Genomic DNA, 27,478 nt, shown 5'->3' with positions numbered 1-27,478 from the left:
AGAATTATATAATGAAATTAATTTTAAATAAAGTAATGATGTTAAATAGTTTGAAACATAATTTACTGCATATTGCAATCACTTTAATAAAATTTTAATCTGGTAATGACTTCTATGTAATAAAATTAAAATTAACCGGTTTAATTTTAATTATCTCTATTTATTTTAGTTATACTTAATTAGTGAAATTAGTAGAATAAAAATTTATTGGTTCGATTTAACTTAATACATTTAACTAAAATGTCTTTGAATCGAAATAAAACAAAAGTTTAATTACAAAATAATTTATAATAAAATATACCTTTATTTATTTATTAATGTTGAAATGAAACTCATAATACCTTAAGAATTTAGTTGTATATTTACTAAGTGACTATGATTTATTTTGTTTTTTATATTGTAAAGCAAAATGACTTTTTTTAATAAAATGTCAAAGAAGTTGATGTTGGGCTAATATGATGATAACATGTTCATGTCTTCGTTTGGTTTTTTAATTTAGGTGTATAGTAAGTTTGTATAAGTATTAACTATTTATGTATACAATCTAAATGTTTAATATTTTGGTTACAAAGTTATGCTAAAATATTTGTGTTCGTTTAATATGTTAGTTATGAAATTTTATGATTGTCTATATGTATATGGTTGTTTCTATGTTTTTAACCCATGTGTAACATGGGCTACTATTATAGAAATATATTGGTGGGTTAGATATTTTTACATAAATGAATTTCTGATCATCTATGTCGATTCAAGTTAGCGGATAGTCTTCATATGCAGTTGAGTAAGTTGTGTTATTGTTGTTTCTTGTGTAATCTTTCTAATTTTCATGTATTTAATATCTATATGAACACCAAATATAATAACCTACAACTGTCACTAAAGTGAATAGTACTTGGTTTCCCGATTTTCTAATTTTTCTGTTTTATGTATTAAAATCATTCACTAAGACAACAAAATTGAAACATCATGCTATATAAAATTCTGTTTTTATAATTATGTTGTTCATCTTTTTCATATACTAACCATATTATATTCTATTATAGATGTCTTCAAATTAAAGAAAACGTAATTTTTGGTCAATCAACGTCTTTCAATAAAAGGGGTAATTCAAACAGTTAGTCATTTAATATTTTTTTAGTTACCCTATAAATGTTTTTTAAGAATGCATTTTTTTGTAAACTTGCAGCTTCAACGCCATGAGTAATACTTACTAGCATTTTGAACGGTAACATATTATTTTAAACGCGTTAATACAATATGTTGTATTAAAATATAATTCTTATTTACTAAAATGTAGTAAATAAAAATTAATATTTTATTAACTAAAAATTAGGCACTTGTAACAGAAAATTATAACGATTTTTATTATATTTATTATTAACTACATTATACCTTTTTGATAAACAAATTTTTAATAACATTGAATGTATGTTCACACATTTCTTCTTCCTATTTTCTTTTTTAGAAATGATACGAAACATAATTTTCATTATCTAATCCTATTTTATTTTCTTAAAACCAATTAAAATATATGTTTTAAGTAAGATGTGTATACGAATCAGTTTATATTAATTAAAGGCGCAAAGATATTTCTCTATTATTTTTTTACTTATATTTGGTTAACTCAATTTATATCGTTTCCATACTTTGCAACAAAATTCACAAATTTAGTTGTGGTCCATATAAAAAATCAGTTTTTTGGTTTTTAAGTAAGATCGTACAAATTATTTTTTTTATATTTTAATTTGAACTAAAGTTTCCATAAACACATTATGCTAAATAAAATCAAAAAGACTAAAATTATTTTGACTCATAGATTGGTTCTAAAAGTCTATGTGCCAATAATGTTACTAAGGAATATGTATTAGAAGAACGGTTTGTGTGATGGAACTAGATTGCAAGTAATTAATTTGGGTAGACGTTTTGTTGTAGTAAAAGTTATTTCAGGTACTAATACTGGTTGTCGCACTTATATAATTCGTTGGGGTCTAACATCTTCAGATAAGAAACTTTCGTTTTAATTGAAAATAAGGTAATTTTTTCCAGTTAAAGTCTGTTTTGCAATGACCATTAACAAAAGTCAAGGTCAATCTATAGCAAGAGTTGACATATATATCAAAGACCCGGTGTTAACACATAGACAACTCTATGCAGCTTTATCAAGAGTGAAGAGTGATGTTAAATTCTTATATTAAACAAGGAAGACAAAGTTACAAATAAAGAATAAATCTAATTTATAAGGAAGTCTTTTTAGTAGCTTATGAATTTTACATTTTTAACTTTTGATTATGTTTTCAAAGATTGTAATTTAAATGTTGTTTGGGTTTATCTTTGTATTTCACAATAATTGGTTTTCGTACCAATATTATTTATAACTTAAAGTATGTTGTCGTCCCGAATAACATAAAACGACTTATTTTGTCTTTTCAAATGACATGTGTTTGTTCGAAAATTTCAATATTTCCACCCGTGTCGTACACGGGTTAATAACCTAGTTTATTTATATAAGATGACGATGTAAAACCACCTAGACTAGAATCGCCAAAGTTTTAGTTATCAATTAATCGGAAAATTCTTGTTATGGAACAAGGATCATAAAATAGTCACATAAAAGAAAACCCGAACAAGACCCTGACCCTTCTCAAGAAGACACCTATAGATTCTTTTAAGTTCTTAAAAACACCAATTTTAATATTAGACTTCCTTACGGTTATCTAATTAATTATGATAGAGTACCTTTATAGTGAAATCCTACCTTACAGCGCGGAAATCAAAGAGAGTTTGATGAACTTAATTGACTCGCTAAAAAATATTAATTAATCAAATCTAGACGGACTCCTTATGAAGAACTAAATATAGCAATCTCAATCAACAAAGATTTAGCAATAACATATCACCTTACAGCTTTCTAGGTTAGCAGCACACTTTTATTTGTTTGACTAATAATATTATTCCTATGATCTTATTCGAATTCAATCATAAACTAGTAAAAAACACACCGTAGATGACCTAACAAAATCCTATCATATGAAATAATCACCAAGAATTTTATGGAATAATAAAACTAGAACAACCAAAACCAAGTACACATACGCATCAATCAAATAAACAAAAAAATTTACTGAATCATAAAACCATAACGAAAAGCAAATTCATTTAAAATAAAACTTCAAACAATGGTTCATCACAAGCCTAGGCAGTCTAATAAGTTTAGCCTAACATCTTAAAATCAAAGAAACTAAAATAATTAAATTCAACAACCAGGCTCATGATTAAAATAATAAATTCAAACCGAATATTGATGATGCTTGGTTGAGTAGGTGTTGAACCCAAACACTTTCCACTTGAACCAAGGGCTTGCTTCTTTTCTTTCTTCTTCGCGATGGATCAAATATCGAACAGAGAGCTGTGGTTTTCTTTTCTTTCTAGGTTCCAAGAAGAAATAAAAACTATTCCCTATCTTCCGTCACCACTAGGGATGAGCAAAATCGGTACCGGTACCGATTGGTACCGGTACCGATCCCGAAATCGGTACCAATTTGGTACCGTCGGTATCGAACCGGTACCATGGTTTTAAGTTTCGGGATCGGTACGGTACCGGTATTTCCCGATTTTTTAGCCTCGGTACCGGTACTATCCCGGTACCGTCCCGGTACCGGTACCGAACCGAATATTTCGGTACCGGTACTATCCCGGTACCGTCCCGGTACCGGTACCGAACCGAATATTTCGGTACCGGTACCTGTACCAAGAATTTCCAATTTTCGGGATCGGTACCGGTACCGGTACCATCCAATGCTCATCCCTAGTCACCACTTCTCAATAATCATTTAACCCTTCTTTTATTTATTTTGTTTCTCAGCCCACAACTCTCGTAAGCCCATTTGACCCTCGTAAATGGGTCCACTTGATCTTTATTAACTGCAAAAACAAAATTCACCAACTCAACGTTGATACTCAACATTTGAAATTACACTTGAAATTTGGTGGTCAACAATAATATGATTTTAAATGACATATTTAATTGACTTCTTAGTTGATAATTTTTATAAAATCAACATGTTCACAAATACTAATAAAGATAACTATTTTTAAAACATAATTGATAGATCGATTTGCTCATTGTCTCAAGTCTAGTAAAAATATTCTATTTTAGCCCGTTGTCTTTTAAAACTTTAAAATTCATATATGAGCCAACTAAAACTAATATTTAATAAAACCTGGCTCAAAAGTACTTCAAAGTATATGGAATATTTATATAATATAATATGTATATTTTAGACCATATCAATTATCTACGGTAAACCCTAAAAATTTTAAAGCTAGGTCCCTTCCGAACACGCATTGTGCTCCCATTCAAATAATTTCGTAAGGCCATTAGTCATTATATCGGCCCACTTCATCATCTACTAATTTATTCTAATTAAAATTTCTCATAAAATAACTATATTTGAATATTAAGTAACCAATTAGTTAATCAAGTACATTAAATCACATTAATCATAACGCCTCGATAATTAGACATTACATAATATTTTGTAGACCGAGCCCATATAATATATGTCAATGGAATTGCGCATTCAAAATGTCACATATAGTCTTCAAAGTGTTAATAAAATTGGGCATTTGAGACTAAAAATCATTTATCTATATACTTTGACCTAATTTTGACATTTAAACCTAGTATTATTATAACTGGATAAAACTCACACCAAAGCAATTTATATTATAAAAATTATCACTATTTTAGATAAAGCAATAAAGCATTCACAAGATAAAATGAACGACGAATGCTACATGCATAGTCAGGACATTAACATGACATGGTTGTGCTTGTCCTATATGAGTGTACTCGAAAGCGTGCGACAAACCCTATAATATATATGTCTATGTTGTCAAATACGAAGACAACCCCATTGGTATTCTATAGTTGCATGGCATACTGATTCAATGGCAAACTGATTTGAGTATTGAAAGGGCGTGTGAGATACTTATTCAATGGCAAACTGATTTGAGTATTGAAAGGGTAGTAAAAGATATGTCAATCACTTCAAACTATATTTTGTCATGTTCCTATACAAGTCATATGGGACATTGTGGATTATAGTACTGAATAGTTCAATGAATTTAGATAAGAGTAACTTTTTTTTTTGGTTTTCTTGTATTGTTCATCTTTTCTCACTAAATTGTCAATTTTACCTTGTCTTTTTGCTAGCGGTTTCTTGTGTGCAAATAATTAAAAATCAATGAAGAACACATGAAATTCAACAAATAATAGAGCTTCCATGCACATTTAAATATTCAAATAATGAAAAACAAGAATTGTGCTAGCAATGAAATGTGAATGCCATAATTGTTGATACAGTATTTTGATTTGTCTTGTACTTTGTGCATTATTGGTCAAGTTTGGAATGTAAAGGAGATATACATGTGATTTATGTAAATTTTATAGGCACATACGCTTGGAGTCTAAGCGTTTGAGGCCTATACACTCATTTTGAATGTCATTCACATATGTCAAAATTGTTTCTCAAAAAACCTCCCGATCTCAAATCCTTTTGAAGTTGTTTTTTGAAAAAAATCGTGATTTTGAATAATCATCATCTCCTAATAATTTATCTATCTTCATCTTAACAAACATTTTGAGTGTTTAATTTGGGTTTTAGACTCTGAACCCTAGACGGAACTAAAACGAGATTGAAACACTAATTAACTTGGTTTTCTATCAAAATAAAGATAATCAACGGGTTATCGATTTTGATCATTAAGAAATTTATTTGATAGTTAATTTGGCTTATTTGGACTGTTTAGATGTTCAGGGTTCTAAGAATTGTTCATGTGATCATTCGCCAGGTCTAATTAGGACATTCACTTAAGATTAGCAATGATATAAGTCATTTGCTTATTATGTATATGAAATTAGTTAGGCGAACGGTCTTGAATCAGCGTATGAATGGATAATTGTAGTTGGCAAATGGATCAGGTTCATCAAGTGTATGACTTATTGAGTGAATGAACTCATTCGCTTAGGACTTGAGCGAATAGACTCATTCGCTTGGATCATTTCAAGTAAATGAAGATATTATGGTGATTTTGTTTCATGATTTCATCATTCTAATGGTTTGTATGTAATCAAATATGGCAGAACAGGTAGAGAATGTTGATCCAATTGTATTCGAAGCATAAGTAGAAGCACCAGTTGTTGAGGAACAACTGGTTGAAGGACTCGCATCAATCCCAATCACAACATGGTTACATATCTTGAATCAAATTATCCCGAGCATGCTCACTTTGATGGGATAATTACTTTTCTAAGGCAATCGAGGATCTATAGTGATATATCTAAAAATCTACTAGCCTTTTACAGCATCATAAGAGCTATTTGGAACATGGCGGTATATGATCCACACAGTGTATTAGAGCTACTATCCAGTAGGGGTGTGCAATTGAGAAAACCCGACCCGCATCAAACCTGACCCGAGACCAATAATAAAAAAATTTGAAAATGAAAACCGAAGACAAACCCGCTTTTGACAATTCGGTTAACAGAAGAAGCCAGTCTCGGTTACCGGGTAATCGGGCATGAGGAATAATCGATTTTCTGATTCACAAACAAACACGATCTGTAATTGAACACAAAAACACGACCCGTAATTGAAAGATGATATGCCATTGAGCATCTAATCTTCATCTTCATCGCCCCTTTTGTTGTTTTCAACATTTTCACTTGTTATTTATTTTGAATTTTCACAAAAAAATGTTTTTCTTTTTCCCTTAAGTAATTAAATTCATGCATAATCTTGAGTTTGATTTCATCGATTGATGAAATTGATTAAGATTAACAATTTGTTGAAGCTAAAAGATTGAATTGGATTTAATAGAACGGCTGATTGGTAAAATTGGTGAAATCAATTTAATTTAGTACAAACTTGGTGAAGCAAGAAGATGATCGAATGGAGTGGAATGGGATGGAAGCAATAACAGTTCGATTGGAATGGATAAATCAATATAAGACTATGATGGATGAAAAAACATCGGTTATAGTATTTTATCTGGTTTAGGGCGGTGTGAATATCTTTTTGTTAATTAGAATCGGTCTTTCGGTTCCATATTTGTTTTTTTACGGGTTAATGCCAGAGCCCGACCCGGGACCGAAATGCTAAGGATTTAAGGGTTGAATTCAAACATCTACAATATAGCTAGGGTGGGTCCGGGTAAGGTATATTCAGTCTGGTTCTTCGGGTCAACCCTATTTCTACACACCCCTACTATCCGATATTGGGAGATTATTATTACAGCTCAGACTGTTAGTGTCACACTCTGACCAAAAGCGGCGTAACAAGTCGGGGTGCAACGGATTGCCCAAGAACACAAGACACTATTACAGTGACAATATTTAAACAACTCATTCACTTCATTTAATCATCAAAATTAACACAACGTCGTTCATACAAAATAACACCAAATGCAAGAATTTAAATTTTTCATTCTTCTAATAACCTAAACGGTCTAAAAATAAAGTAGCGTCTTCAAACTCTATCAATCAATAATCAAACATGTAACAATGCATAAAATATAATTTGTCAACACGTATGTTAGTGAGCAATTTCATAGTTTTAAGTATATATAATATGAGGCAAAATCCACAACTCGTATATGAAACCATAAATAAAAGCAACAATTGCGGTTTATAAATCATAATAAATGAGGATCCTTTCTAATCGGTAACAACCGACATACTCGGATAATGAAGCCTTATTCTACTAGCACAAGCTAAAGTAGTTAAGGGTGCGTATGATCATACTTATTGAGGCTCAACAACAACAAAATAAACACTCGTGCACGTAAAATATATGAAACATATAACACACAATAGAGCAAGTATTCTAAGTATCATATACCCTAGAGTTTGTGGTTTAAGAATCGAGTATCTTAAATCATTCTTGTTTTGAATAGGTATGCATGTTACCCCCAAAGTATATTGAAAACGGGGGATGAAATGTACTCACATGAAATAAGTAACTTGAAGGATTAGTTTGTGATAAAACAGAAATGTAAGTTCAACGAGCATGACCTAGATTAAAAAGGGTCTTTAGTTAGTAGACGGTCTTAAAAGCTTTAAATTAAAATAACATGACAAGTAAGATAAATAATTAAAATTTGAGGGTTAAAGTGTAAATACATAAGAATTAAAGTAATGGTTTTAGAAAAGTAAGTTTACTCGAAATCGGGTCTCGGTATTCTATTCATTAGTTTTACTTAACCTTTGTTGAGTAAATATTTGGGAATAATTGCGATATTGCAAGACCCTTTGTTAAATAGATACTAAGAAGATTTTACGAGTGTTCGGATTTGTCGGTTAGAGTCTTGATAATTGGTCAAGCCCGAAGCCGAGATTCCAAAGTGATAAATGTTATGAGATAACTCAATGAAATCAAAAGAAACTTAACGAAGTGTGTAGTTCTATTAGGAAGAACCTCAACGTTCGTTAAGCGAGTGTTTGGCTTTGTCGGTCCAAACTTGTTATAAGATCAAGTTGGATCCGACATACCAAGTATATTGAGAAAACAATTAAAATATAGTTTTAAAGAAAAGTATGAGATTCGGTGGCCCAAAACACAACTAGTGTGTTTTAAGCGAGTGAACTTGGTTTAATTCAGTCTTGGTTCGGTCTTTGACTCGGAATAAGACCGAGGATGGTTACCACATACCCAATACCATGGAACTTTATTAAAATAACTTAGAAATGATAATACTCAAGTTTACATACAACATGTTAAAATAAAGTGTTTAAACAAGAGTTCGGTTTCGGTTCGGTCCTTGACTCGGAATGAAACCGAGGATGGTTGCCACATATATAATACCATAGAACTCATTAAAATAAACTTAAAACTAATAATACTCATGTCTTACTTACAACATGTTAATAATAAAGTATTTAAACAAGAGTTCGATTTTGGTTCGACCCTTGACTCGGAATCAAACAGAGGATGGTTGCCACATACCCAATACCATAGAACTCATTAAAATGATTTGAAAACTAAAATGAATAGAACTAAGCATTAATAATAATCTTAAACAATAATAATAAACTTAAATAAGTTAGAGTGTTTATCAAGGACTATAATAGTCCTCAACGTAGCCATTGCCTAGCAATACACCTAAACCGACCATGGTCGGAGAAGTGAAAGCCAAGGAAACAAGGGGAATATGTTTTAAACGAATATTAATAAGCTTAAACGAATTAAAGTGTTAACAAGGACTATAATAGTCCTCCATGTAGCCTTGCCTAGCAATACACCTAAACCAACCATGGCCGGAGAAGGGAAAGACAAGGAAACAAGGGAAGTGTGTTTTAAACAAACTATAACAATAAGCTTTAATTAACAAGAATTAGTTAGAAACAAAGATTAGTATTAGTTTGACCTTGATAAGTCAAACTATCAAGAGTTTGAAATATGAGTACTTAGATCTAGATTGGGAGAGTTTTGAGGTGAGATGAGCAACCAAAAATGGATGCATTGGTCTTGTATTTATAGTGGAAAAAGCAAAGGTTTACCCATAAGAGTTATGCATGCAATTTGATTGGTTAAAATGGTCAAACAAGTTGGATTTTGGTGGAAAAAGTAAGGGTTATCCATTAGTTAAAAACACCCTTTAGCTTTGGTTGTTTGGCGATTTGGGTCCCTGAAGTTCGTTTCAAGTCGTTTTTAATAATAAAAGGGTGTTTTAAGGCACCGTAAATGGTGTTTTCTTGATCCGACAATTGTGAAACATAAATGAAACATAAAACCCAATATTTTATTAATAACGAATGATTCGAAAGAAAAAATGGGCCGGGTTTCCGATACGAATACAAATACAAGTTAAACCGAAAATGACGAATGTCACAGTTAGAGAAGCACTGTGGTTTATAGATCGTGATATTGATGTTTATTACTTCGATATAGATTTGATCAAAGGGATTGTCTGGAAGAATTAATTACAATGGAGATCTTAACAATTCACAGTACAACAAAGCACTTCTTTGTCCTCCTCGTTACAAGTACTTAATGCATGTCTTGATTCACTGCATTGGAGGTTGAAGAGTCGGTTTTGACAAGAATTTCAACCATGTTAGTTTTTCCCAACTATAATTTACCAAATTCAATCTAAAACCCTAATTTCCAACGCCTCAAAATCCAAGAATCAAGTTTCCCAATCAATTTACCTATATGATTTCAAAAACCTAAACATGACGGGTTCAAATGGCGACAAATTTTCCTTAATATACAATCGATCTTGCAGTGTAAACTCCTCTCTTCCTTCTACCCTCTGCCACTCTACTTCCGATGGTAACCATTGTCGGTAGCTCGCCTCTGATCAACCACTGAGGGTAAACTTCCTCACCACCATTAGATCTACAAATCGCACCGATCATCATCATTTATTTCACGATTTAATTCACACTTGGACTCATCGATTTACAAAGAATCAAGTTAGGTTTAGGTTGCAGATGATGATCGATAATGGTGGAAGACCATGGTGCAAGGTGATGGTGGTCGACAATAATGGGAGACAATGTGGTGGTAGGCAAGACTGGACTATGGTCGGCAAGTAGGCAGTAGTGGACTATGGTCGACAATAATGGAAGATGGTGGTGGCCAGTAGTAGAAGACGTTAGTGGTAGATGGTGGTTGGCGATAGTGGAAAGAGGTGTTTTATTTTTGACGCCATTGTAAGTTTTTTATAATAAACCAAATCTTTAATTATGTTACACAAATAGCCCCTTAAAAGGGTTAAAAACTAAAATGCCATCGTGTAAAATGCACATGGGTTACTTAACCAGAAAACTTAATAAATGTTAGTGTGAAGGACGAAACCAAAGAAAATATTCAAATTAAGAGTAACAAGTGAAAGTCATTAATGAAAATGACACATTTCAAAATTTAGGTAATTTAGAAAGGCAACAATTATAATTTTCTCTTTACATAAAATAATACAAAACCAAAAAAATCCAACTTTGATGGGATTCATGTACACTCTAGTTTCTTAGAACAAACGCAAAGCAAAGTGAGAGACCAAATGAATAAACATTAAACACGAACCTTTCATAGACTAAAACGACAGCAAATTGGCATGCATATAAAGAGAAAAAGAGACTAAAAGAAATGGAAACAAGCAAATTTTTGTCACATCCTTATATGGTGTTGTCTTTGTGAAAATAAGTATCTTTTGTTGTCACAACATCATAGGTTATGGAGGCACAAAACGCCAATTATTCATGACCATTCAATAATCACTGCCACCACTTCCTCCTTTTAGTACAAAGCTTGATGTTTTATGACAAATGTCATATTAGGTTTCAATCCTACCTCTTACACACACTCAGGAAACACACACAACCAACAAATGTTATCATCTCATGGTGATGATGTTAACAATCTAAACACTCTAAATACAAACCAACATAATCTTGAATTTAGGGTTTCATCAAGATCCACCACACTCTCTTCATCTTCTTCCAACCACTCCATGTATTCAAACAACACCAGAACAATGGATGAGGTTTGGAAAGATATTAATCTCTCCACCACCAACCACCACCATGCCGCCCGTGTCAACGGCTACTGTGGGTTCATTGTCCAAGACTTTCTTGGAAAACCCTTTACTAGTAATGACACACCCACCAGTGTTAACGTTTCTTCACCACCTTCACCTCCACCACCGATGCTGTTGACTCTGAACTCGGGTCCGGAAGATCATATTACTCGGAATGTTGGGTCCACCAACGAGTTGACTCGGATTATTATTAATATTAAATTATTGCGGCACTTATATCTTGGGTTTAAGTCCGGAGAAGTAAGAAATTTATGGTTAGAGAAAATAAAAAAATTATTACAACTCTCTTTTAACATACCAAAATGTTACAAACATTTGATTAACAGTTTAAAATATAAATCAAGCTCAATATTTATTATCATCATTATAAAATGTTTTTCATAAGCTGGTTTATTGATAACTTCACAAACAAAAATAAATATATAAATAGTACTATTTTTGTTAGCATTTAGAACTTGGAGTTGTATTTTATTTGTCAAAATATATAATATATAATTTATCATACCTCACTTTTTTCTTGATTTTATATTCTCTTCTTAAACAAAATTTAATCATTTGAAAAGCATAACTTATCTGATGCCTTGTCAAAGCTGGATTCCTTGATTTTTTTGTGGGGTGCACACATTTTGTTCCATACGTATGTCTTTTACTATATCATCTCATTTTATTAATGATATACTTTAATTAAAAATATCTTCAAGTTATGATCGTTAGTAACAAATTAATATGATAATATATTACTTATTCTCAAAGTAGTAAGTCGGCAATGTGTTTATATATGCATAAAATTTGTGCCTTGAATATGTATATACATATAAAAATACATGTAAAATATAATGACAATTTGAAAGTAAAAAAAATGTAAAATAAACAATTGTGTCATAGAGTCAACAAATTGTGATAGATTTGTTTGTGATGTTACATATATGGTCTTGTATGAAGACCAATAGATACTAGAGACCCCACTACCATAATGACTACCAATGACCACTGAGTGTAATCTTGACACTTTCCCATTAATATGTTTGCCAGAAAATTGGGTGTATGTATTAAATGTATCTAATTATTGATTAAAATGATGTGATTTGTAACTAATAATAACAGTAATTATGTTGATTAGGCTACACTTCAATTTTATTTTCAACTTTAGGCCACCAATATACCTATTAATATGACATTAAACAACTTTTTAGGGAAAATTCCTAAAATAAGTGTTTATGAAAACGTTTTTCAGGTTTTAGGTGTAATTTGCAAGAAATCCCAAAATAGGTATTATAATCTAGTTGTGACGAGTAGTTTATGATTACACACGAGTAGGTTGTAGGACCAGTTAAAACTTGCCACGTGCCCTTAAAATAACCGTAACGAGCAGGTTCACTAATAATTTGCTCGTCACGACTAAATAAGTTTCATGCCTCGTAATCAGCGCCCATGAGTAATTTATAAGTCCTTTAATCGCTACGACTAGTTTACCTGGTTTACATTCCCTACACGACTAGTTTATTAGTAGTTAACTCGCCGCGACTAGTTTAACCTTATAATCTACTCGTCGCGACTAAAGAACTTATGAATTACTCGTGGGAGTTGATTACAACGCATAAAACTTATTTAGTCGTGACGAGTAAATGGTTAGTAAATCTGCTCGTTACGGTTAGTTTAAAGACACGTGTCAAGGTTTAAATGGTTATACAAACTACTCGTCACGATTAGATTATAATACCTATTTTGGGAATTTCTTGCAAATGACACCTAAACTTGAAAAACGTTTTCATAAACGCTTATTTTGAGAATTTTCCCAACTTTTTACATCTTTACACAAACAGTTGGAGGGTTTTTGAGATTCCTTATTTTTATCTTCTAATGACTTATACAATAAGTTATAAGTTATAAATTTGTAACATATTAACTTATCTTCTCACGTAATAACTAATATCAAACATTTTTTTTAACTTATCAAAAATTATAATTCATAAGGATATAAAAATAAGGAATCCCAAACACCCCCTTAGTCCCTACACAACCTCAACTACTCTACATGCATGAAATCGTGTGAGACCCATTAACCTATTATAGGAGAGGTAAGTCAAGCATGCTGACGAATATATTAGATAATTGTTTAACCAATCTGAATGGCCAACACCCTCTCTTAAGATTCAAGTGTTGTAATATTAGAAATCGTCCAAATTCCATCCACTTTACAATTTTGTGCATAGAGGCATGCATTGTGTGGTTGTGTTTAATTCTACTTCTGGTCTTATATACCAATGACATGCATATTTGTGTTAACCTTTAGTCTGTGTTGACCAGGCTTACACCAATGAGTTGGAAAATGAAGTCGAACGTTTGAAAGTAGAAAACGCAAAGCTAAAAAGGCAACAAAAGCAGGTTGATAGTACATTCATCTATTATTACCTAGCTTAAATTATCATCTATTATTTACATAGGTTTTATTATATAATAATTGGACAGTTACAGTTGGCAACAACAGCTCAAATGACTAAAAGGGGGGCCTCCACAGAACATCAACTGCTCCATTTTAAGAGAAAGAGGAAGGGTATATTTTATTATTTTAGGAAAAAGGTGAAAATATGTAAGAACGAAATTTTGAGGGGTGTTTATGAAATTATATATAAGAGGAGGGGTGGCAGGTAGAATGTCATGTTGGGTTATTTTGGGTCCATTTTTCCAAAGTCGTTGGTTACATGGTTGTATTTTTGGCCCACATGTCTAATATAGTAATTTGACAATCCTAAGTATTGAATGTGACATGAAATTACCTTTTCTTTAGGTGCACATGCCCTACCTTTTTTTGTATTTTTAATGTTTATTATTCCATTAATTATATATGAAAAAAAAACATTATATCAATTTGAGCTTGATTATGAAGTCGAATGTGAAAAAAAAAAGTTTGTATAACAAAAAAGCAGATAGCATGATTATTAATAACAAAGATGATTAATTTTCTTATAGTTATTTTTTTTTACAACAAATTTATTTCTATCTAAAATCTCTCTAATCATCTCTCTAACAAAGATGATTATTCTTTTGTATTAGTTAATTTTGGGGTTTAATTAACTCAAAATAAACTTCTAAAAATAAAAAAAAATTGAAAAAGTGGCTCTATATCCGAAGCTAGTTTTAGATGTGACATGTTGTTTAGCCTTTATGTGATTTGGACTTATTTTAGTTATGTTGTTGATTATGACTGTGCAACTAGTTTGGGCTTAAAAATGGATGTTCTAATAAAAGTATTATGCTTCTTTAATGGCCATTTCAATCAGCTGAGCCATTGATTCATTCGATCATCTCTATTCCATCATTAGGAGGAAGCTTATCATAGGTCAGAAGACATTCTGACCCAATCTAGAATCATCTATTTTAATATGAAACTTGAACTCAAGACATCTCTTTTTTATATTGAAGTCTTTGGATGTTTCAGCTCAACCACTTGGACCAGGAATCATTGACAAGATGTTATGAAATGTATTTAGGAATTGTTTTTAATCACTTTGAAGTGTTATGTATGAATGTTTTCTGGAATGCTTTTTTAAACATTTTGAATTTTTTTTAATTGCTTTCATAGTTCCGCTCATTCGAATAGATTCGCATACGTAGAATTATTATAATAAAGAACTGATGATTGTCAAATCATACAACTGATTTAAATTTAGTGCCTCACAAGTAAAAGAAATAATGATCATGTTACAAAGTGTTGATGCCCCTGTGAAGAACGGCTGACTACTAAAAGAACGTACTGTTGCATGAAGAACTGAAGCACCAAAAAAACTGAAAATCAAAAGAGCTTAAACCAAAAGTGATGATGCGAGAATTGAAGAACTGGTGAACTAAATAATTAAGAATTTTAAAACTAATTAATTGTTTACCCGTAACAGTATTTTGTATCATCAGTTAATTTAAGTGCAAAGGGTTAGTTGTTTCTCTAAGTATGCGAGAATTGAAGAACTGGTGAACTACCAAGTATGTCACTACAATTGGCTGTTAGTATATCACATGTCAACAATATATTGATGGCAGCAGATGTCACTCTTTTTCTCAGATAGTATTTAGCTTATGCTCTTTAATCTAATATGTTCGTCTTTGTACAGTTTCACCGGAGTTTATTTGCGCGAGAAAACATAGCATAAAACCAGTTGTAGGGGAGTCACCATTATTGTAAATTGGATTCACTATCAGTATTAACTAGACGTGCACAAATCGGATAATTTTTAAACCCGGAACCAAGTCTTTTGGAACCGGTTCTTACCAAGAGAAGTGGGTAGGAATCAGACCCGATCCGACAAAAGAAAATCAAAACCCAGTGGAACTGGGTAGGGTAGGACCGGTTTTGGGTTATACCCGAAAACATGGTACACCAGGTTTTCTATTTTTGAATGGTTTCTGAACGTTGGAAACCGGTTCCAACGGCTATATAGTCATTTTTGGATGGTTGGAACCGGTTTTGACTATATTATACATACACACATTCTATAAATAGATAGGTTATGTTTAGGATTAGTTAAACCACTTCTTTAACTCTAAAACACATTTTAAATCGTAAATTTGCTTAAACCAGCAAGCCATGGCAAACAATGTTGATGAAGTTATGGTAATCGAAACCCCAAGATGCTCGGAGGTTTGGCGCACTATGACTTGTGTTTTATGACCGACACACAAGAGATGGCTCGGTGCAAGTATTATGGGAAGTTTCTCAAAGTGGTGTCGAACACCACTCTCCGAAAGCATATCAATAAGTATTGCCGGAAAAAATACGTTTGGACGCCAAGAAAGTGGAAGCGGGAGAGTCGTTCGGCTCTGCAACTCCCGCTCCCGGTAACAAAGCTTAATAGGCATAGAGAGCCGGATGAAGATGGCGAAGGGTGTTTGTTATTTTGGGGTTTATGCCTAGTAATGTTTGTAGTTTGTCGTTTTACAATAAAATGTGTGTCGTTAAGCTAATGAAATGAAGTGATTGTATATATATGTTTATGATTTATGACTTTAAGTGGTTAGTTAAAAAAGTAATATTTTCTAAAAAAAGCCGGTTACATTAAAGTAAGACTAATAACATATAAAACCCGATTACATTATAGTTGATCGGGTGATTCTGGTCCAAATACATAAAACTGGTTACATAAAACATGACTAGAACAAATACAGATTTATTTTAAACATCTCAACTTCTTCAAGCGTCTTCAAACTCTTCTTAGTCCTCTTCGTCTTCGTTTTCTTCACCCCCGATAGCCCAGAAGAAGTCCTTCTTCCACATCTTCATTATGAATTGGACGTTCAAGTGTTATTTCATCTTCAAAGTTTGCCTTGTCTAGTATACGATCCACCGCGTCCAAAAGATCCTTTAGGCAAATGCACATCTCTAACGACTCCAAAGTGAGTTTTGTTTTTCTCATCGATAATATCCTTCCGCTAAGAGAAAACACCGATTCTGAAGCTACCGTTGAAGCTTAGACGCTTAGGAAATCACGATCCATGGCGGAAAGAGTAGGAAATTCATTATGCTTTTCTTTCCACCAAGCCAAAACATCATGGTTGCGAATTTCTTTGACCGATGCACCTCTAACATAGTTTGCTCCACTATATCGACCAAGTTCACTTGTTGGTGTGTTTCCCCTTTGTCGCTTAGTCGTTGACTCACGGGCAACATTCATCATTGTTATAAGCGTGTCCTTACTTGGCCTACATGTTGTTTGCTGCAAAATATTTGATTTTGAGCTTGGACAATAAATTTGGAAATAATGATCAGAAATTTCATGAAGGGATTTGTTGAAAGATTCTTTCGCTTGCATCGACAACTTTGGGGCGATCTCATGCATGCCTAAGCTTTCATATATTTCCTCGATCAATGCATCAACCCCGACAAAATTCAAATAGGGGCTTAAAGCTACGGCGCATATAAACATCGGTGGTAAGTCTTCAAATACTTTTTAAAGTTAGTTATTCTTCATTGGTTCAACAAGACAACTGAAAAGATGATTCTTGTTTTCAAAGTCTCTAAAATTCAAAAAGATGTTGTATAATTCTTGCACCATCCAACAACTTGTAGGATAGTAAACCCCATACAATTTAGTGGTTGCGGTTTTGAAAACCTTAAGAAACTCCACGAAATAACCGATATTTACCCAAGCACCATCCGGAAACATATCAGCTTCGCATCGATCCTCAAAAGTTTGATGAAATGCTTGTAATGTTTCTTGTTGGTCAAAAACACACGAGAGCATATAACTAGTTGAGTTCCAACGGGATGGAACGTCCCAATTCGGCCCCAAATATTTTCTTTCCACCGGTTTGCAATAATTTGTGCATTCAAGATGTCTTCTTTTCTCACTTTTGAAAACAACTTGTAACATATATTTAAAGCATTTCAAACCTCGGTTGATGGTTTCATTGGCGAGACCGTCTTGAACAACCAAATTAATAATACGAGAAATGCATCGAGCATGAAAAAACATTATGTAGCAAAGCGGTGTATATTTAAAGTAAATTTTTTCAACAGCCTTTGTATTGTTTGTTGCGTTTCAAACTATACTGAATATATTTTTTTTCCTCAAGTTAAAAGTTGTTATTTATCTCATCTAGAATTTGAAACAAATTTTCGGTGGTTTGTGGATACGGAAAGTTTTCTAACGCGGTGGTGCATTTCATCATTTTCCAAAAAACCGGATTGACCCATTGGGCGGTGACACAAAGGTAGGATTCCGCTGTACCATGTGGTGTCGGCCAAACATCACAAGTAAAATTCATACCCGTTTGTGTAGTTCGAAAAAACTAAATTAATTCATTTTTTGCACATTCCCAAAATTTTAGACAATGACATCTAAGGGTGGTATGACTTACATGAGGGTAGCGAGATTGAATAGTTCAAAGTGGTTAAACGGTAAACCTTCTTTATCATGAACTTTGTCATTCTATCCTGAACTGCTTTCATGTTGTAACGAAATATTGTACCATCTCAACCCAATTCAATTTGGTCCGATGTGGGAACTTTTTTAACGCCCTGCAAAATTTCTTTTCGATATGCCTTTTAAAGTTGAGTTCGAATCATGTTTTAAAAAAGTGTCACAAAATTTGCAATGATTCTTAAAGTCTCCATTGATCAACTCATCCAGATCCTAATTCCGCCATACATCTTCGTTGCGGTTAAGCGGTATGACTGATGTGTTGTGATAGTAGTCTTAACAAGTTATGGAGGATTGGGATTTTAGCTTTCGCACAATATCGTGTTTTAAATTTATAAAAACGATTTTTACTAACACTAAACACACACAAAATAGGCAAGTGTACCTATCATATATGTAGAATAGTATTGATAAAAACCAAGTATCGATCCGTGAACACAAATATTTCTAATAATGAATCTTCGTTTTAACTTAAATGGAGAAGATAGTCATTTTGGGGTTGATTTTTAAACTTTTGTAAAATAACACACACACACACACACACACACACACACACACACATATATATATAGGTGAACAAGAAGAGAAATTCTAAGTAAGTAATTCGGTTATACGAAGGTTACCATCTAAGATCAAGAATCCACTCCATTCTTTCTTGATGATTATAATGTAAATATGTGATAATCTTGCCTTAATAATATATGATAGAATAACCCCTCATTTCTAAATGAACATATTCTATGACTTAAAAGAAAGTAGCATGCATATTTTCAAGTTGACCCTAGCTTAATTTCATGTCTACCACGAGAATGTCAATTTAAGTAGTCAAGTAGTTTAGTAAAGTAGAAAGATTAGGATTTACTTCGATTTCTCAAATACCAATTCTAACAACTTCGGGTGGTTATAGTTTAGTCACACAATCTCTCCCCCCCTGGTTGATTTAAGTAGGTTACAATTTACACATTCCTTTAACATATGAGTTCTTTAACTAGCATGATAACCTAAGCAATTGTGTTAACAATGTTATTTCAGAATTATCAAAACTAGAGAAATATATCATAGCTTATATCTCATCATTTCTAAGTACTATATGAGGATCCGTGTTTTATCTTAGATAAGTTATCAAGAAATTCTTTTTTACCATTTATAGTTTCCAAGAACATGAGTGAATCATGATTTATTGTTAATCATCAACCTTGATTTATTAAGTTAAAGTTATAAAACATTTTTCATCAAAGGATAATTGCAAGATAAACATGTACCTTACTAAACTAAATCACATATTTAATGTAATCATCAAGTAAAACAAAGTTTTTTCATAGAAATTAGATGGTAAATGGAGTTTAGCTCATAATGAGCATGGTTATGAACATCAAAATAAATGAATATAACAAACACATGATCAAACTAGAACAATTTAACCAAATGTGGATGAATCTTCCTTATTCAATGGTGATGGATGATGATGATGATGGATGATGATCTCTAAGCCTTCAAGCACTTCAGAAGACCTTCAATATAAGTGCAAAGTGGGTGTTTTTATAAGAGAAACCCGTATAGAACTCTATTCAAGCACATCAAATGAATGCAACATGCTCCACTATTTATAGGTTGTATGGGCACTCAGGCACGACCTCGTGTTTGGTGAGGCACACACCCGTGTCCAACTGTCCACTCGCATTTAATGCGTTTTTAGATTGTGCATGCTGAAATGTGACCATGGCCCCATGTTCTCAGAAGCACGGCCGCGTGTACAGCTGTTTAGTATTTTGTCTTTTCTTGAAGATTTTTGTCTTTTCATGCACAGGAAAGCATGAGGGCGTGTTCCATGAAGCATGGGGGCGTGTTTTCCTGTTTTCTTGGGCTTTTCATTCGTTTCTTCGTTCGAGGCTTGGATATACTTGAAAATACATTTTAACATGATCAGTAGTTATTTGAACTATATTATACGATAGAACTTGCAGTTTTTAGAGATTATTTGAGGCTAAAAAGATGTATAATTTGGTATACATCAAACATCCCCGCATCCTAAGCAGCGTTCGTATCTTTTTTGCTTTTCTTTTCATTGCTCTTTTGGAAACTACACAAATGGTGGCTTTTGTTCGTCTTGGCGCCACTTTTTCCTCATCTCATTGCTAAAGAGAAAAATTCTCTCCCTAAGTTTTGGAGGTAACCTAGGTTTTGTGAAATGTACGTAGCAAACGAAATTGAAATCGAAAGAATGCATTTCCAGTTCTTTAGGGTCTGCCGGTAAAATACCAGTGTTGTATTTTATAGGTGAGAGGGATAAAGTGGTAAGGTTTTTGGTAGTGTTGTTGGTTTTTGTATTGTAATTTGTAGAATGGTTTGAGGGAATTGTGATAATATTACCTTCTTTCTTATACAAGCTTCGTGCAGGCTTGAAATGACCACTTGCGACAAGTTCTAAATCACACGAAACATATGACTCATTCAAAGCTTCCGAAAATACATTTATATGGCATGAAATTTATCTCACAGTAATAGAAATATTGGGTATAAACGTCATATTTTGCATAATATTCTCAATATTAAAAAACTTCTTTTCACTTTTTGACATTTTTGAATATAGTAGATATTTAGCTGGTTATTTGCAAACAAAAATTCTTGGATTTTCATTTAGTTTTGTCATAAAAATAGTCTTTGTTTGCTACAAAAAAATTGTTATTAGAAAATCTTATAATTAGTTGAGCAAACAATTGGTCAAGTAATTCCTTTCCCCACACTCGAATCTCACATTGTCCTCAATGTGAATTGATTCATAAAAATATTCATATGAAGTATGGCGAGTAAATGGAAAGGAACTTCCCTACGGGCTAACAATATTTCGACAGAGCCTCCCCTGTTTTTCATCTGTTTTCCTGTGGGGTACCTAAATAAAAAAAATTGCATACAACCAACAAACAACTAAAGCATAATAGTACTGAAAATAGGGTATGGAATCATCCACACCATGCCCACATGGGCTAAATAAGTCCATAGTCAAATGTCTCGGCACACCCGACCATAAAAAACAGCAAAATAAAATTGTCTCAAACAGACATAATATTAATGTTATCAAGTACTACCACCCAAACCCATGCCCATACTCAGACCTACCATCGCCGTCGCTCGATAGTTACCTGGATGTTCCGGGTCAAAGGGTCCCCAATGCCGATCCATGTGCTTACTTAGCTGATGAATCTCCCGCCTCGTCTCCGCGTACTCTACGACATGTTGTGCGTCAGATGCAAAAATCTACCTTGATAACCTGCCAATAGAGGCGGGAGTGTGAGTCTGAAAATGGTCAATGAGCCCATATAGCCCCTTAAAAGAGTACTGGCTATGATATGACGAGCTGCGGCCGACGCCTGATGGTGATGGGCTGACCTGTTGTGAGCAAGTTCGGCGGCAGATCTGTCATGGTGGTGATCCGGTACTCCTCTCGGGTATGTCTTGAATGGTCATATCGGCGGGGTCCTCAGGATCCTAGATCTGGTTGTAGGCATCTGACGAGTGAACCATAGGAAGCCGTTAAGCGAGCTAAACAATATAAATGCATATGCTTAACCAATTAATTTCATGGAATTAGTTAACTATGGTTACTTGTATAATTGCAGGTATGAGGAGATAGAGGATGAAATCACGAGAACGTGAGCAAAAACCGCAAAGAAAACAGAGTTGAAACGGGAAAGATATGAGGAAAACGAGAAAAATGAAGATGGTGGCTGAAGACCACCGTGGGCCACAGTCCAATTGATCAAAAATGACCAGAACTCACCGTACCGTGAGTTCTGGCCACCATGGCAAAAACCATGGTGTGGGGAAATTCTTATGGATTTCTCTTCAACAATGTGTTGGGAACAACCCAGGATTTTCATGGAAGGACATGAAGTTTTACTTAGTAGTGTCTTTGTTTTTATTTTCTCAAAACCATACATTGGGGACAATGTATCTCAAGTGTGGGAATGGGAGAATTTCTTTTTCAAAATTTTTCTAAAAAAAAAGAAAATTAAAAAAAACAATTTTTTTTTAAATTTAAAAGAAAATCAAAAAGTGGTAAGATGGTGGGGCAAGGTTTTGGTCCCTTTTCATGGTCACAATCCCCTAAAGGACATGTTTTCCTAGTTGTTCTAAAAAGTAGGTTATGTAGTATTCTATTCAAGGTTAGCATGTTTTCGGTACAATAACATGCATAACATGTCCATATACACTTGTGCATTGAGAAAGTGTAGATTGGTGAGAAAGTTGATATTCTCAGATATAACTTGTGCAATCATGCATTTCGAGACCTTAGCTTGGCATGAGTGCAAAAGTGATAGAGACAATTAGGTTAAAGCCTCGGCTGGATGAGTGCGAGTGTGGGTTTTGGGGATTGGGCCTCATACCTTACATATATGAGCATGGTTAATGAGAGGGGCGAGGGGTTGGTTCCCTTAGAAAACATTGTTGGACTAATTCATTTATTCAATCAACCCCGATGTTAAATTGCGAGACGATCCGACTTAGTAGGTATTTCTTTGTATTTGTATTTGTTTTAGTACTCATTTATAGGAAGTATTAAGCATTATGTTTACTTTGCAATGTAAAAAAAATGGTTAGAGATTTAATGTTCAAAGTATTATGTAGTCAGTAAAAAAAAGGGGAAAAAGAAAAAAAAAGAGAAGTTAGTGATGTATATAGTTGTTTATTTCATTGTTTACTTATTTTGTTTGTAATAAGCCGGATCAGATCGTTTGGGCTACTTTTAATATTCCTTTTCCATACCCTTACACCTAGACCCGTTATTACCCGTTTTAAGCCCTCTTGATTTGCATTTGTGTCAAAGCATTTATATAGGTAGAGATTTGATGATTGTACAAGCGTATGCTAGGAGAATTGGTTATATGTGAAAATGTGTGAATGATCATCAAGAAGAGGGTTAATGTGTAAAGGTGTGTTATGTATGGGTAAAAACCGAAATCATGTTATGTTTGGTTAGAATTCTATGGTTTAAATAGAATATCAAGTATACTAGTGCAAACCTATAGTAAAGAGGGAATAGGGTATGACTTGGGACCTTGACTGAACTTGAATTGTTGGTATGTTTGGTGGTTATAAGTTAAAAATGAAAAATTGTGGTTTGAGGTGTTGCTTGGGGGCAAGCAACGGCTAAGTGTGGGAATGTGACGGGTGAACCGTAGGGAAGTCGTTAAGCGAGCTAAAAGATATAAATGCATATGCTTAACCAATTAATTTCATGGGATTAGTTGACTATGGTTACTTGTATAATTGCAGGTATGAGGAGATATAGGATGAAATCACGAAAACGTGGGCGAAAACGACGAAGAAAGCAAAGTTGAAACGAGAAAGATATGAAGAAAACGAGAAAAATGAAGATGGTGGCTGAAAACCCAGACCGTGGGACACGGTCCAGTTGATAAAAAATGACCAGAACTCACTGTACCGTGAGTTATGACCACCGTGGAGGCCACCATGGTCCATGGTGGACGGCCCACGGTGGGCATCGTGGGCCACGGTGCGGAGCTGTAACTGTCGAACTTCCTTGTTTTTATTCTGTTTTTTGGTGTCTTTTCACATATCCAACATTTTAGAACGACCTAGAGGCGAATTTTGAGTCCAAGAACAATAGTTTGGTGATTGTAATCATTGATTTGGTGTTTGTGATTCATATGGATACTCTAATTGATGTGATGGTGAATCAAATTATGTGTGGCTAAACTCCTTTGTGTTCTCTCCTGAATTGTACAGTTTTCAATTGATTGTTTGTTAATTGTTTATTTTATTTGTGGGATAGTAGTTTGATCTTATGATTATATTTCTATGGTGATTGTGAGTTGATTAGTAATTGTTAGTATAGTATAATTCGTGTTCTTGACCATCAGTTCTTGGTGCCATAGGCAATCGAGATTTATTGGAAGGGAATTAGGGTTGGCTATATTAAACTGATTATCGAGTGACAATCTTGCGTTTTTAAAATCAAGTACTTAGTCCTCTTTTATCACAATCAAACACAAACTCATGAACTTTGTCTATGTAGTTCATCCTAAAAGTTAAAGTTAACATTATCAATCTTGGAAACCTGAAATCGCGAGAGCATTTCGTTTTTATTGATTTAGTTAAACTCGTTAAATTGTTTTCAGGTATTTTTGTTAATCAAACAAAACAAACAAATCTTTGAATTTACTTTTTATGCAATTTAGTTTAAATTAATATAGTCAGATTACAAAGCTACTTAGTAACACATTTTCCATAAACTCTCTATGTTCGACACCCACTTACCGCTATCTAATTAGTTATATTTGGTTTATTTTTGAGTGAGTCTTCGACCTCACGTCAGCATCCTGAAATCTCTACTTTGGTGGGTTTCGTTCATTCTGTCAACAGACCATTTTCATACTAATACAGAAGTTGAGATCGAGTACAATTGGGTTCAGGTTTCATGTTCATTCGCGATCTGCACCATAGGCTTTGTAGAACTTATAAATCCTGGCACCACCAAAGATCGGGGTGTTCGGGCTTTTTGCATTCGCGTTTGTTTTAAACAGCTGACAGAACAGGTAAGGTGATGTTACATGGTACCTCGTTCATGATGCAGTGTAGGACCCACAAATCCCTCAACCCCACGACCCTCTCGCTTTGGCCACGCTGTGTTACTGTGTGGCTCAACAAGCAATAAATGTAACGCATCAGAAGGTTACGTAGTGTGGTTCTTTTGGTGCTGCTTGGTACATACCTTTCATTCCCATAGCTCAATTGTTCCCATGCCTCTACTCTGGTGCTCTCTACTTCACTCGTATCTTGATCATCCTTGTCCATGAAAGTCGTCCCTGACTCGTATCATAAAGCAGTGTCGGTTTCCTCGGACGTGTAAATACCCATGTCAATTCCCAACCGTGTTACCGAAGTGTTATACCATTATCCACCGATTCGAAACTGGATAGCCATGTCGTCCCACATATACAAATCTTTCGTCTTTATTGAGAACGAAGCCATAATTTCCTTGGTCAGTTCGGTTACTGATTTACCCATTTGTCTAAAGATACGTGCCCATGGCCCCTTGACAAGCCTTTTGTACCCTCCCAGTTGATTCACTTGTTGCAACGTGTCGGTACACGCGTAGAAATTCGGTTCTAGGTATCGGTTGTTTAAGTATCCCATTCTTTGTCGGGAGACCTCATCCCGTTTTGTGCCCTTGGGAAAGATTAAGAAAGCATGCTCATCATCCCCATACTCAGCCATCTGAAATTTAGAACAAGATTAGGCGGATAATCACAAAATTTAACTTAAAATATGGAACAGAAGCTAAAGCACGCCCCGTGCTTCAAGAAGTACGACCCCATGTTTTGGGATTTTAGCAGATTTGACCAATTTAGACCTTAGGTTGACTTGCAGTTGACCACAGGGCGTGTTTTGTAGAAACACAGCCTGTGCTTTTAATTCGAATATTGAAAGTGTTATGATTCGAACTTGCATTTTAAACCGGTTTTAGGAATTAATTATCCGGGTTCGATTTATATGGTATGGGTTATTCAAAACCCGAACACGAATGATTTTCCTTTAAAAACTCTTTCAATCCTATGTTCTAATCGGGTCAAATATCTTTTCACAATCAGAGCCCTAGATTATAACAACTAAGCATCCTATTATTCGGGTTTTGACCTGATTCAATCAACAAATGGGTATGTATTCAGATTTGGGGCTCTCTTTCAACCCGATTTTGACTTAGAATGGTGAATTAGAACCATATGATCATTAAATTGACATACCTTATGTTGAGAATCGAAGGATTTAAGCCAATATTGCAATGAGGGGTGTTAGATCGCTGGTTTTCGGAGAGAGGCAGAGTGAGTTTTAGTGTTAGGTTATGAGAAATTTTGTGTTTTATAAAAATTCCCGTAACTGCACTGTAAGGTGGGGCACGATCCCGTGCTTGGTGAAGCACGACCCGTGCTGCAGGCTGTAGTCAGGTCATTTTTGTTTATTTTTTTTTCTTGTAACGAGTTGGGTCATTTTTAACTGATTTTTCTGAATATTAAGGTTCAAAACATAAAATACTACGAACTTTCATTAATTTCTTAGACATTACACCGGAAATAAAATGAACTGAGAAACATAAGAACTAGCTTACTCGATAAGAAAGCCTAGGGAAGCAAAACAAGGCTTTTCCTACTCGAAACTACTAACGACCACCATTCCCGAACAAGTCTTAAATGTGTGGTGGGGCTCTTTTGGCTTCCAAGAGTTCAAAAAGCTTTTTTTCCAGCTTCTGATTTCTCGGTTAAGAAAGTTGAGCTTGAATTCCACGTCTTTGTTGTCACTTTCAATGATGTGGAAGTTCTCGAACCTCCGTAGTTCGATCTTGTTTGTTAGTACGATCAAGCGAGCCTCTGCTTGAATGTTGCTCTCGACTTGGTCCCTCACTACACTTTGGAGCCTTGTGTTTTCTTGTTCAATATATTATGAGTTTTCAACATTCTTGAAATTCCTCACTGGTTTCCATTCCATTATTTTGTTATTTATTAAGGATATTTTTGGTTTGGTATGAGTGAAGTGTGTTTGCAATATATAGAGGGACTGGACGTTGAGCACGGCCCCGTGTAATTTATTACACGTCCCTGTGTTTTTGAAAGAATAAATGTTTCTAATCCAGAGAATTGTACGGCGTCAGCGCGTATCATGCTGAAGATTCTAGGGTGACCACGACCCCGTGTAACAAGATGCACGACCCGTGCTTTTAGTCACTAGAATTTTATCTTTGATTTTCAGCAAAACGCTAGAGCAGGAACTTTTGCAACGATGTTTAGGATGTTATTTGAACACATTTTACGAACTAAAAATACTTTCATTAATAAAAGGTCCTAAACATAAAGTCGAGATAAGCCCGAATTTCCTAAAATATGAAAATAAGTTTGGTTAAGTCCGAAATTCCTAAACTTGTATCTAGTGCACTTGATTATACATAAAAA

General features: G+C 33.9%; 1 pseudogene across 1 annotated transcript; it reads left to right on the top strand.

Annotated features, from left to right (window-relative positions):
- Positions 1-11,164: 11,164 nt before the first annotated feature.
- Positions 11,165-14,420, top strand: LOC143580513 (bZIP transcription factor 27-like; annotated as a pseudogene). The gene is made up of 3 exons (XR_013143669.1): positions 11,165-11,841; positions 13,909-13,986; positions 14,071-14,420. The product of XR_013143669.1 is annotated as a bZIP transcription factor 27-like (transcript).
- The last annotated feature ends 13,058 nt before the right edge of the window (positions 14,421-27,478 follow it).

This window comes from Bidens hawaiensis, unplaced genomic scaffold (genome assembly GCF_021521415.1).
Source record: "Bidens hawaiensis isolate Kalapana, Puna unplaced genomic scaffold, B.hawaiensis_p1.1 tig00030508_1, whole genome shotgun sequence".
NCBI lineage: Eukaryota > Viridiplantae > Streptophyta > Magnoliopsida > Asterales > Asteraceae > Bidens > Bidens hawaiensis.
This window is presented reverse-complemented; position numbering and strand designations above follow the sequence as displayed.